This window comes from Ambystoma mexicanum, chromosome 4q (assembly GCF_040938575.1).
Source record: "Ambystoma mexicanum isolate Mex_15411 chromosome 4q, UKY_AmexF1_1, whole genome shotgun sequence".
In the NCBI taxonomy this organism is placed as follows: domain Eukaryota; kingdom Metazoa; phylum Chordata; class Amphibia; order Caudata; family Ambystomatidae; genus Ambystoma; species Ambystoma mexicanum.
Genome location: NC_090928.1, coordinates 1,041,954,510 through 1,041,966,678, shown reverse-complemented (window position 1 = coordinate 1,041,966,678; position 12,169 = coordinate 1,041,954,510). Strand labels below are relative to the sequence as shown.

Below are 12,169 nucleotides of genomic sequence, written 5' to 3'. Positions count from 1 at the left end.
TCAGGGGCTACAACCAAAAGACCAGGGGCTATAGCCCCCTTAGCCCCCCCCTAGCAACGCCTCTGGCACTGAAAGAGGCTGCAAAGTAACACTTGTGATAAAGAGATTTGTATAGTGATGAAAAGGCAAGAGCAAAGCCTTTTGGGACTTGTAGGCTGAAAGTGAGAAGAGAAAGATTCAAGTGTTGCAAGTTTGATACAAAGTAACAGAGAAGTCCGGCCGAACCAAAGCGCCTTGTCGAAAGCCACTGTGAACAGAATCTCCCAAAGAAAGGGGAGTTAGGAGTGAAGTAGTGTGATATCCTTTTCGAAGTGTAATACATCAAGCGTGTGGCTCAGAACCAGGTGAGGGAAACCTCGCTGGGCCTGTTAAGAAATCTTGTGAATACAAAAGTGAAATACCGAAAGAGACCCAGACTCGGGCGAGGCAAACCTGAGAGGTCTTGTTTGAACTTGTTTGAAATTAAGTTGTGTCAAAGGAAGTGTTGGGGAAGAAACCACTGAGAGGTAAAGTGTTGCTAACGCATAGGGAACGATACCCGGAGAATCTAACGGTAGCAAACTGTGATCTAACTTGTTGTGGCAAAGAGAACCATTGAGAAAGAAGTGGGGACCTAAAAGATTTGGATTAATGACAAGCTTTTGAGAAAATTGGATACAAACTGTCCCATATAAGAGAGTGTGATACATTGAGATGACTTAAACCTGGAGAGAGGAGCTGAGGGATGGCTCCAGTGGTTTTTGGATGCTTTGCTGATAATCCTGACCAGAGGAGTTGTGAAGCAAGCTCTATTGCTATCCGAATTCTGTTTTGGTTCCCCTTTTCGTTTTTCATTGCATACCCCTTCACCCAGTTATTGTATAAGACTTAGGGCAAGTGTAGGTTTATTGGGTAGTCCTTTATTTTGACTAAAAGACTAACAAGGACTTGTCCTTACTCTCCCCTTTCCTCCATACTGCATGGGCGTCCCTTACCAGGGACGGGAGATGGAACCCTTTTCACCAGAAAAACCTTCTTCCCCTTTAAATTTAGAAGCGCGCAGGGGTGCGGCCCTGGGAGCATGTGCTACCCTGACTACGCCCACCGGCACCACTCCCCAGTCCACTTTTCCATGTCGATGGGAACGGGCCGATTTCACCAGCGCTCCTGGGTTTGGCCCTGCCATCTAATACCACACGCTCCTCCCCGGATTCTTCTTCTATCTTTTTGTCTTGTATCTGTCATCTAGCGTCACGCTCCTCCCTGGTGCATGTCGACTTCGGGTGGCTTCAGCAGCGGCCCAGCCTGCGAGGGGCTCTTCCCCACATCCGACCTCCATGTTTTTTACCTCCTCTGCCTTGGCCGCGACCACGGCTGGGAAGGTTGTACCACGTGCAATGCATTGACTCCATTTGCACTCAAGAACAGGCTAACTAGGTGGAGGGAGCTCTTCGAAAGATTGCCTCCAGAGGACCTTAAAGATTGTCAAGCCGAGATTGAGGCCCCAGGGAGGGCTTCTATTTTCCATCACACCCCGCAAGGGTGACTCCTTCCTGGATAAACGCCCAAGTGGGAGGAACCCATCAGGTTCTGGTACCAGTACACACACCGTGGCTAGTCCAGCTACCAGCCATACGGCCGAGGGGTCCTTAGATCCTTCCGGAATCAGTGCTGAGGGACAGCAAGGTTCTTTTTTTTTTTTATAAAACATTTTGTTTTCCATAACAAGGTCGAAACAACCACAAAACACGAAAGCAAAAACAAACAAAAAGGACAGCAAAAGCATTACAGAACAGAATCCCCCGTCAAAGCTCTGCCAAATATTAATGTCACCGGCCACCTTCGCTCCTCCCCCCAGGCCTGTTCTCAAGCCAGTCATACGATGACTACCAGCGTCCAGCCCTCAGGGCCCGTATTCTTCCCATTTCCCCCATATTTTGGATGCTTTAGTTGGGCATCCTCTCATACTGTAGATCCATTGTTCCATCATGGCACACAAGTCCATATCCAGTACCCACCGCTCCAGGGTTGGGGGATCCGGGGCGCCCCATTTTTGTGCAATGTTACGTTTCATTAGGGCCGCTGCGGTATTCAAAAGCAGTTTCCCCCATTTGTTGGAATCAGATTCATCAGGTACCCCAAGGACCAGGACCCGTGGGTCCAGTTCAATAGAGCGATTGAGCACCCTGGACCGTTCTGTGCAGCAAGCGTTCCAAAAGACGTGTATCTGGGGGCAAGACCAAAGGATATGAAAGAACGTTCCTTCATCCTCTCCACATCGGAGACAGTTCGGGTTTGTTGCCCTCCCCCAGCCGTGCAGGGTGGTCCTAGGGTAGTACACCCTGTGCAGGATATTAAGCTGCACAAGCCTCAACCTGGACGAGATGGCCACATCCTGCGGATGCATTAGAACCTGTACCCAGTCCTCCGGAGCTATTTCACCCACATCCCATTCCCATTTGGTCTTTAGTCGCAGTAATTCGGGGGTAGCAAAGGATGTGATGGCGTTATAAAGGATGGATGTGCATTTGGCAGGGATGTTGGCTGGGAGTATATTATGTTCTATGGGTGTGTAGTCGGAGACTACCTCCCCCAGATGTATGTGGGTTCGCAGGGCATGAATCAGTTGCATAAAGTGGTATCGTTCGCTATTTGGCAATTGTAATTTGTCCCGTAAATCATCGAACAAGATTAACTTCCCGTCCCTCAGGATGTCTTCTACCTTCAAGATTCCCGCTCTCACCCAGCGTGGCCACGGTTCAAGTTTCTCTATTTCTTTCAGGTTGCTGTTATACCATAGGGGTTGTGCTGAGGTAATCTTGTTTGCCCACCCCACAAACACGTGTGCCTGCATCCAGACGGTGGTGGTGTGCGACCCAATCGTTGGAAGAGAGGGCCGCTGTGGGGATTGCTATAATAGGTGTATTGGATCTGTACCTTGCATGGCATCCACCTCAGCCTTGATGTGAGGCAGTGCCCGGTCCCCGTGAAGCAGGTCATTGACCACTACGAGTTGTGAGGTCCAGTAGTAGGTTTGGAGGCGGGGTACTCCTATCCCTCCCTCCCAGATGGATCTCTGCAGAGTGCTCAGAGCTATACGTGACTGGCCTCCCCCCCAGATGAGTTCCCTAAGGAGGGTATCTATCCAGCTGAATTCGGAGGTGGGAATCGTAAGTGGGGCGTTCTGCAGGACATAGAGATATCGTGGGAGTGCCATCATTTTAAAGAGTGCCGCTCTGCCCATGAGAGTCAGGGGGAGAAGCTTCCAATGGCGGACGTCGGCGGCAAATCGGTCAGTGATCGGCTGGAGATTGTGCCTTGTGTAGGTGGTAAGATCACTCGTTATCCAGATTCCCAGGTATTTAAAGCCCTGCTTTTCCAGCTGATACGGGCAGTCCGGTGGGATGGCCTGCCCCCTAACCCCCCCCCTTCACCGGGAAGAGTACGGATTTCTTCCAGTTAATTTTCAACCCGCTAAACTCCCCATAGTCCACGAGCATCTGGGTTACCAGCGGGCAGCTCTGAGGCAGGTTCAGCCAGATACAACAGAAGGTCGTCAGCGTAAAGGGATATTCGGTCTTCGTGTCCCTCAGACCATATGAATCCCGTCCATGCCCCACTCTGGCGGAGCCAGAGAGCCAACGGTTCAATTGGAAGGGCAAAGAGGAGGGGGGAAAGGGGACACCCCTGTTGTGTACCCTTGCCCAGGGGGAAGGATCGGGAAGTCCACCAGTTCACTCTTACCTCTGCCTGTATGTTCGTGTATAGCATTTTTACCCAGCCCAGAAAGCCCTCTCCAAACCCCATGCGTACCATAATTTCCCAAAGGCTGTCCCACCGTATTGAATCAAATGCCTTTTCAAAATCAATTGCTAAGAGGGCCAGTGGAGTATCAAGGATAGGAGCCCGTTCCATCGCCAGGTAGAGTCGGCGCAGGTTCATTCGGGTAGATTTATGAGGCATGAAGCCACACTGATCTAGGTGTATCAGGGTGTCCGCCACCGGTTGGAGCCGGTTGGCTAGGAGCTTGGCTAAGACTTTGGCATCGCCATTAATTAACGATATCGGCCTATACGAGGCACATATCTCTGGGGGTTTGTCCGGTTTAGGAATTACTACAATGGTAGCCTTGCAAAGGTCCTGTGGGAGGGAACCATGATCTCGGGCGTTCAACAGCATCTGGTGCAGAGGAGGTGCTATGTTATTACAGCAAGGTTTTTTTACCTGGAGTATGCCCTAGTATCGGCTCAATGTCTGTGGAGGCACCTGCATGCAGCACTACCGGCAACAATGCAGAGGGCAATACGCCTTTCAGGCCTAGACCTGAGGTGCTGGGCTGGCCTAATGCTCCAACACCAAGAGTCTTGGAGGAAGCTGGGGAGCCATGCACCACAACTTTGGCACGTGGCACGAAGCTCGACAAGATGGCCGCCGTGCCAGATATCACAGCCGCTCATCCGATGCCACCCCTAAGAACGAGCTGGCGGAAGAACGAGTTTCAAGGTGGGACTGGTATCAACCAGGTATGTGACCTACAATTTATCCATCAGAAGCGCAGGGCAGGTTCCCCCTGCAACCAAGACAGAGTGCGCTCTGGCCCCAGCAGCCCCCAGCCACTCCGTCAATATCTCCTGCCACCTCTTCAGCCTCTGAAGACAGGTTCTTGGAAAGGTTCCTGGTGCTGATGCAAACCCCTCAGATGGGCACCATCCTGCGAGATGCAGTTAGGGATTTTCTCCCTTGTGTCACTCCACCCGTGCCTATAGTCATTCCTCCCATGGCTCTGGTGCCTCAGGCCCCAGCGCAGCCCCTGCCAGCTCCTTCTATTTCAGCTCCCCTGCTTCCCACAGCACAGGCGATCCTGCACCAGCCTCCTCAGCAGCCTCAGGCTCCGGTCTCCACACCTCAGCCCATGGCGCCCAGCACTCCTCTACCCGCTCCTGACTAGCCGGACACGCTGGTTGACACGGACGAGGAGGAGGACCCTGACACACCGTCATCAGCAAAGGCCTTTCACGACAGCCTCACAGGTTTGGTAGAGCAGCCCGAGGAGGGGGTCTTGGCAGAAGTCCTCACCCTAGGACCCCCTACCAAGACAGGGATCCCGATGAAGAAGGACCTTGTGGCGCTGGACAAGAAGGGGTGGCTCTGTGGTTATTTATTTATCCCTGTTATGTCGTCTGAAGGTGGGTTCCTATAAATTATAAATAATCAAATGGATGTACAAGTTTAACTAAGAAATATATATGGAATAAAGTGTACAAAGGAATTCACCAAAAGAGATCAACTTGTGTGTATTACGAAAAATGTAATGTTCGAGATTTTATTGCTTCACATATGAGATAATTTGTATAATTTTTTAAGCTGTTTTAATTAGACTACATAGTTTATTTTTTTTATGACCAAATCTTTATTCGCTCAACACTGTTTATACAAATTATTAGCTTTGCATCTATATGTACCACTTTGTATAGCAAATTTTCAATCAACATTGTATACTTACATCAAAAACACCCCCCCCCTGCCTCCTCTCCCCTCCTCCCCACCAGTTCTTACAGACGGCCCCTTAGGTCCTCGTAATTATGTCTGAGCCCTCTTCTACCACCAAGATCCCCAGTGCCCTCAGTCTCTTCGAAATGTATAGGTGTGTGGCATCCTTGATTGCATAGTTTATGAAGGGTGACCAAACTCTACTGAATTTCCTCATTGACCCCCGTAATGTCTCTGTCATCTTCTCCACATCTATGGTGTCCCATATTGCATAATACCATTGTATAATGGATGGAGGCTCCTTCTGCTTCCGCTGTTTAACTATACATCTCTTTGCGCCCATCATTAGATTTGCTCATAACCTTCCAGCACCCCCAGTCAGACTTAGTTGTCCGTCAGGTATAGCTCCTAGGAGAACTGCTACTCCATCCAATTCCTGGGCTACTCCCACTATTTCAATCACCTTTGATTTCACCTCCTGCCAGAAATGTTTATCGTTGGCATCCCAACCAGATGTGTTCCATTGTTCCCACCTCCCCACACCCTCTCAAACACTCTGCTGACATTGAGGGAAACATTTTATGAAGTCTCTCCGGGGTATAATGCCACTGGTGTAACAGCTTCTATTGTAGTTCCTGATGCTGCACCGATGTGTCTGACTTGTACCAGCCCTTTAGCGCCTTGTCCCATTCCTTGTCAGTGAGTGCCTTTCCCCTTATCTTCCCCCATTTATCCCTCAGTGCCCCTTCTCCCTCCTTCTCCCCACTTAGCTAGATCTTATCAATCGCTGATATCAGTCCCCTGTTTCTCTCTGTAGATGACATTAGCTTTTCCCACTCTGTATGCTCCCTTGTGGCCCCTTCCATCATTGTGGGAGTTCCCGCCCAATGTCTTAGTTGTTGATATGCAAACAGGTCCCCCTTCTTTAGGCCCAGTTCCCTTCTGAAGTCCATAAATGACCTGAAGTGTGTTCCTTCATATAGATTGCCAATCTCCCTTATCCCTCCCTCCACCCACTGCTTGAACCTGTTATATTCCCTTCCTGGTGGGAAGGCGGGGTTGCCAAAAATGGGTGTCCGCGGAGTTGGCCAAGGAGATAGTTTAAACCACTTGTTCAGCTGTTCCCAAATCTTCAGGGTTTTTCTAGTGATTGGATTTTCCAGTAGCCCCTTTGGGATGTCCACCTTTCTCATCCCCAACACCTTCCATAGGTGCTCTCCTGCCACCGCTTGCTCCATGCCCACCCAGTGCTTCTGATTTCTCGCCCTACCCCACTCGGCCATTGCTCTCAGCTTCACCGCCTGGTAATATTTCAATATGTTGGGGCAGGCCACTCCCCTCTGAGCCTTGCTCCTGTATAACATTTTCCTCTGTATCCTCTGCTTTTTCCCTCCCCAGATAAACTCCATGATGCTCTCCTGAATGTCCTTCATCAATCTCCCTGGGACTTTCAGAGGAATCGCCTGGAAAAGATATAGGGCCTCATTACACGGTAGGCGGTAAGGGTTTACCGGTAACGGTAAATCCTTACCGCCTTACTACGAGGTCCCTTTGCGGGTTGGGGAATTTAACGCCTGCTTTTTGCAGGCGTTAAAAACCAACCCGCAAAGGGACCAGTGGAGCTAATTACGGTACCGCAATTTGCGGTACCGTAATTAGCGCCTTCCCCATTTCCATAGAGCCCTATGGGGCAAAAATGGGAATGGGGAAGGGCAATGGTGGAAGGGGAAATTACCGCCCCGCCAACCTTGGAATAGGGCGGTAATTCCCCTTTCCACCAAGGCGGTGCCGGTATTTTACCGGCATGAACCATGGCGCTAATAGCGCCATGGTTTAGCGCCATGGTTTACCGCCTACCGTGTAATGAGGCCCATAGAAGCCAAACTAGTACGTTCATTTTGACAGCGGCTATCCTTCCAAACCATGATATGTACAGCTCTCTCCATCTTGCTACGTCCACCTCAATTTGTTTCAGCAGCGGTGGGTAATTTGCCCCCACTATTTGCTTTATGGATGCTGTTAAGTTCACCCCCAGGTATCTGACTGTTCTTCATGCCCACCTGAATGGATTATTATTTTCCAACTGACTCCTTTTCCTCTCTGCTATGGATACATTTAGAATTTCTGACTTTATGAAGTTAACTTTAAAGCCAGACACTGCAGAGAAAGCCCTTATCTCTTCCATTATTCCCAGTAGCAAGTTTTCCGGCTCAGTGATCACAGGATCACATCATCCGCAAACAGGCCTATTTTGTGATCTGTCTTCACCCATCTGACCCCTCAGATTGCACAAAGGGTTCCATCACCAGAGCAAAGAGGAGTGGGCATCCCTGCTTTGTTCCTCTTCGTATTGAGAAAGGGTTGGTCAGCCTCCCATTCACTTTAACATTAGCTTGAGGGTGCTGGTAGTTAGCCTGTATCATTCTGAGAAAACTCGGTCCTAATCCCACCTTTCTGAGTATTTGCTCTATAAAGGCCCAGTTGACACGGTCACATGCCTTCTCTGCATCCAGCATCATCAAGCAGGCGGGTGTGGCACCCACCCCTCGTCCCGCCTTGTCGATTATATGTAATACCCTCCTTATATTGTCAAACGTGTTCTGTCCTTGAATAAACCCTGTTTGATCCTGCATCACCAGACCCGGTAAGATCCACTCTAACCTTGCTGCCAGTACCCTTGTGTGTAATTTGACATCCACGTTGATAAGCGCTATAAGGCTGTATGAGGAGCATAGGAGTGGATTCTTCTCCGGCTTCGGGATGTGAGTGATGTGTGCCATGTTCATGGATTTGGATATCTCCCCCTTCTCTCGAAAATAGTTTAATACTTCCTCAAGGGCTTTTGCGAGTGGTTCCCTAAGCGCAATGTAGAATGCTGGAGTTAGCCCATCCTCCCCCGGGCTTTTGTTCGCCTTTAATCGTGATATCGGTCTTTGCAGCTCTTCGCATGTTATGGGTTCCTCTAATTGATCTCTTTGCTCTGGTGTTACTCTTGGCCCTTCCCAACCTGCTAAGTATGCCTCTTGCCCTTCCTTATCCGCGGGGTCCTCCTCATACAGGTCTGCATAGAACTCTCTCACAATCTTATGTTTGGCTCCCTCTGCCCCCAAATTGTTTACCCCCCCATCCCTGGTAACTCAGGTTCTCCTGTTATGCCCTCCTTCAACTTGACTGGTGGCCCTCTCCTGCTTGCACTTGGCCGGCTTACTTTACTGATTCCTGCAGTTCTCTCTGCTGTTTCCCACTGCCTCTCGCCTCCAGCAGGGTTTCCCCCTTGTATGCCTTCCGGGGTTTTCTCCTTGGCTCCTTCCTGTGCCTTCCCCCCGTTGAGCCTTGGTTCGCCCCTTGTGGTGTTGTGGCGTGGGCCCCTTTGTTTGCCCCTATTCCTTGAGGTGTCCTTCCTCTTCCCCTCTGTTTCTCCTGGTCCTGGTATCACGGTCTCTCCGGGTTATCCTGGGCACAGCAGTATTTTAGGAAGAGTGGGGGGGAAATATATCCTCAGATCAGTCTCCAGGCCCAGTCCCCCCGGGGCTTCATGGGTGTTTTGCTTTTCCCCTTGATGTTAACCTTCCCCCTCTTGCAGGCTGCACCGGTGTCTTGTTGCCTCTCTCCACACTCTCTGGGCCTCTCTGCACTGGGACTGGAGGCGTGGGATCTCTATTGGCAGCCTTCCACCCTTTCTGGCCCGCTGCTCCTGCTCACCTGTCTTCCTGGGGTCCTCGACTTCCCCCTCGGCTTCCCAGGCCGCGGCAATGCTCCTTACTCACTCCTTCCTCTCTCTCACCGGCAGCCTTCGGTCTTCCATCACTTCTCCTGCTCCCTCGTCTGTCCGGGCTCCAGCTGCTTGGGAGGGCACACTTCCGAGGGACTGGGTGCTTCCCTCAGCATTCTGCCGCACCGCCCCTCCTCTCCAACGTTGCTCTTCACCCCGGGTTGCCTGCTGCACTCCCGGTCCTCTGTACCTATGCTTCCTGCCCTCCTCGGCAGCTTCCACTATCCCTCCTCCGGATGTCAGTCGTCTGTGGTGCAGGCGGGCTTGCCTCCTGCCATGCACCTCCTTTCCGGGTCTCCCTGCCTTGCACGGCCTTTCTCGATTGGCCTCCGCTCTCTTCCGATCCACACCTGGTCTCCTTTCAGGACGATCTCGGCCCTCCTCACACAGGGTCTGCCTCCCACATTTATCTTCAAGATCCCGCCGACACTGGGTCTCCCCGGACTCGAATCCCACGCGCTGCCCCGCGGCTAATAGGCGCCACCCGCCCCCTTTCCTTCAGGGGCCTCCTCGCCTTCTTTGCCGCCTCGCCCATTACTTCATCTCCCTCTCTTGGTGCAAGGGCATTTCACTGCTATCCCTCGTTGTGTTCTCTCCTCTGTTGCAGCTCACGTTATTTCTGTCCTTTAGCCGCGTGGCTGATGCCGGTTTGTACTTTATTTCGACGGGGAGGGACGGAGCTCCTCCATAGCACGTCCACTCAACCCGCCCTCTTGGCCACGCCCCCTACATAGTTCATTTAAACAAGTAGATGTTATATTTATATGCCAATTCATGTAAATACATATTTTCGCTTAGCCACCAAGGATAAAACTGAAAATGCATGCATTTGTTAGCATTCTTTTCACGCTCAAGCAAACAGAACACAGAAATATATCAAAATACTAAGTAATGACCTATTCACATATAGCAATAGCGTACTGTTCGTTTTTTTGATAATTAAACTTGTGGAATCATGGAGAATAATACCAATGTGGACAATTTACACAATATTCAATGCTGAAAGAAGAAAACAGTCCATTAACACATATTCTTTTCTTCAGGGACAATCATTTTGCAAGGATGGTCTCCTGATTCTTGTCTTGAAATAAAAAAAGAAACATAAATGTGTCCCTATAAATTAAAAGTAGCTGACCAAGATTATAGTATTATTTAATATTGTTTATTAGTACTCTTAAAGTTGCACTTTATTCCAAATTACAAAGTACGGAAACCTCATAACGAGGACCCCATTCAAGATAAATATTAGTACCTGTGTAGAAAACTATCTGATTTCCACACAAGAGAATTTATTGTATTGTGATACTTAATGTCAACAAACCGAAGGAAAAAATGTTGTTTGTTTTGTTACAAAAATTGGAAATGTTTGATTTGCAAAAATCCTTAATGCTAATATACAAACGGCACAAAGCAAAAATGCAGGGGGTAAAAGTCACTGCTGCTTGGATCTCTGTTAGCCTTGTGACAGTTCAAACGCACATCTCTGGATTCAGATCAAGCCGCTTGGTTCTCTTCGCCTCAATTCAGGGATCCCTAATTCAGGACATCCTTATCATCTTTGTCACTCCCAGTCTTGGTGGTGAGTGACAAAGAACCACTTTCTTCTGAAAGAAGAAAGTGAAAGGGAGAGTGAGGCAGTCTTTCCTTCACATGGTTGTCGTATTTTCACCAGTCACAGAAGAGCATTCTTCCTGTTTTCTACTCTACCTCGTCCATCTAAAGCCTCAGAGGTTTCATCATCATCATACTCAGCTTTTCAACTAAACCTGATCTCCCCTCTACTCACCAGGACTTCCCAATGTAGCACCTACTACTGATTGTTTTTGCTTGCTGTTCATGTATACTAATTGTACCTTTATTATCACCGAACCTGTATGTTGAAAATTATGTCTGTATGGCTCTAGTTTGACTAGTAGTCTCTTACCTGCAACAGCACCTCAATGCTATTGGGTTGTATGCACGCTATACAAATGAAATAAATAAATCATCTAGACCCCAGGTGGGCTATCAGCTGCTATGCCTTTCGGACAAAGGCATCAAGATGGTTGACCAGCAGTTTGTGTGTTAAGCCTGGATATGGGCTCACAAAGATGTTTCAAAGCAGGACTTTCAGCTACCTCTGCTGTGAAAAGGAGTGTCCCCATTGTTGACACCTGTCAGCTAGTCTTCTCTGCACACGTTCGCTAAGCTCTACTGCCTGGATTCCTCATCCAGTCAGGATGCATGCTTTTCTCCAGAGTTTCTTGTTGTATGCAATGGTTCCTTACACACCTGCCACCTCCTGGCCCTGTGCTACTTAGGAAGTCTTTTTAAGAGGAGGAATCTGCTGTAGGAAGGAATCCATTAGAAGAACAAATTACTTATATTGTTTTTAATCTAATAGTTACCTCATGTATTCTTTGTCCAGTCAGGATGCCTGCCTTGGTTCAGCGCTGCACCTCATCTTTGGGCTAATTCTGCAAAAGGCTTGGTAGCGACAGCTGCTGTGCAGTGAGGTGTCCCTCTTGTTGACATCTGTCAGGTGACTTTGTGGGTGTTGATGCACAGGTTGCCTTTTTTGCTTCGATTTCAAATCCAGTCAGGACTTCTGCTTTGGTCATACAGTACTCCAGAGATTCCTATTGTCACTGATGTTTCCACATTCTCCTCCCTCTTACAGGTTCTGTACTCCCTTAGCAGTCTTTATAAGGCAAGGAATATGTGAAAGGAGAGAATCCATTGGAAGAACAAATGACTTACCTTCATTAATGTTCTTTCTCGCGGATTAGTCCTTTCTCCCTCTTCATCGCCCTCCCAACCTATCCCTGTTTACAGATAGCTTGTACTTCTCTTGCATTTCTGTGACTCCTCAGAAGCTGAGTGCAGGAAAATTAGGTTGTGGTGTTGAAACTGGCTCCATACATATCACCTTTTATGATACATCCGAAG

The 12,169-nt window shown here is 49.1% G+C and overlaps 1 protein-coding gene across 1 annotated transcript in view; it reads left to right on the top strand.

Moving 5' to 3' along the window:
- The window catches only part of RAB3GAP2 (RAB3 GTPase activating non-catalytic protein subunit 2), a 2,371,691-nt gene that overhangs the window by 1,570,436 nt on the left and 789,086 nt on the right, over nucleotides 1-12,169 (top strand). The gene's annotated exons all lie outside the window — the stretch shown is intronic.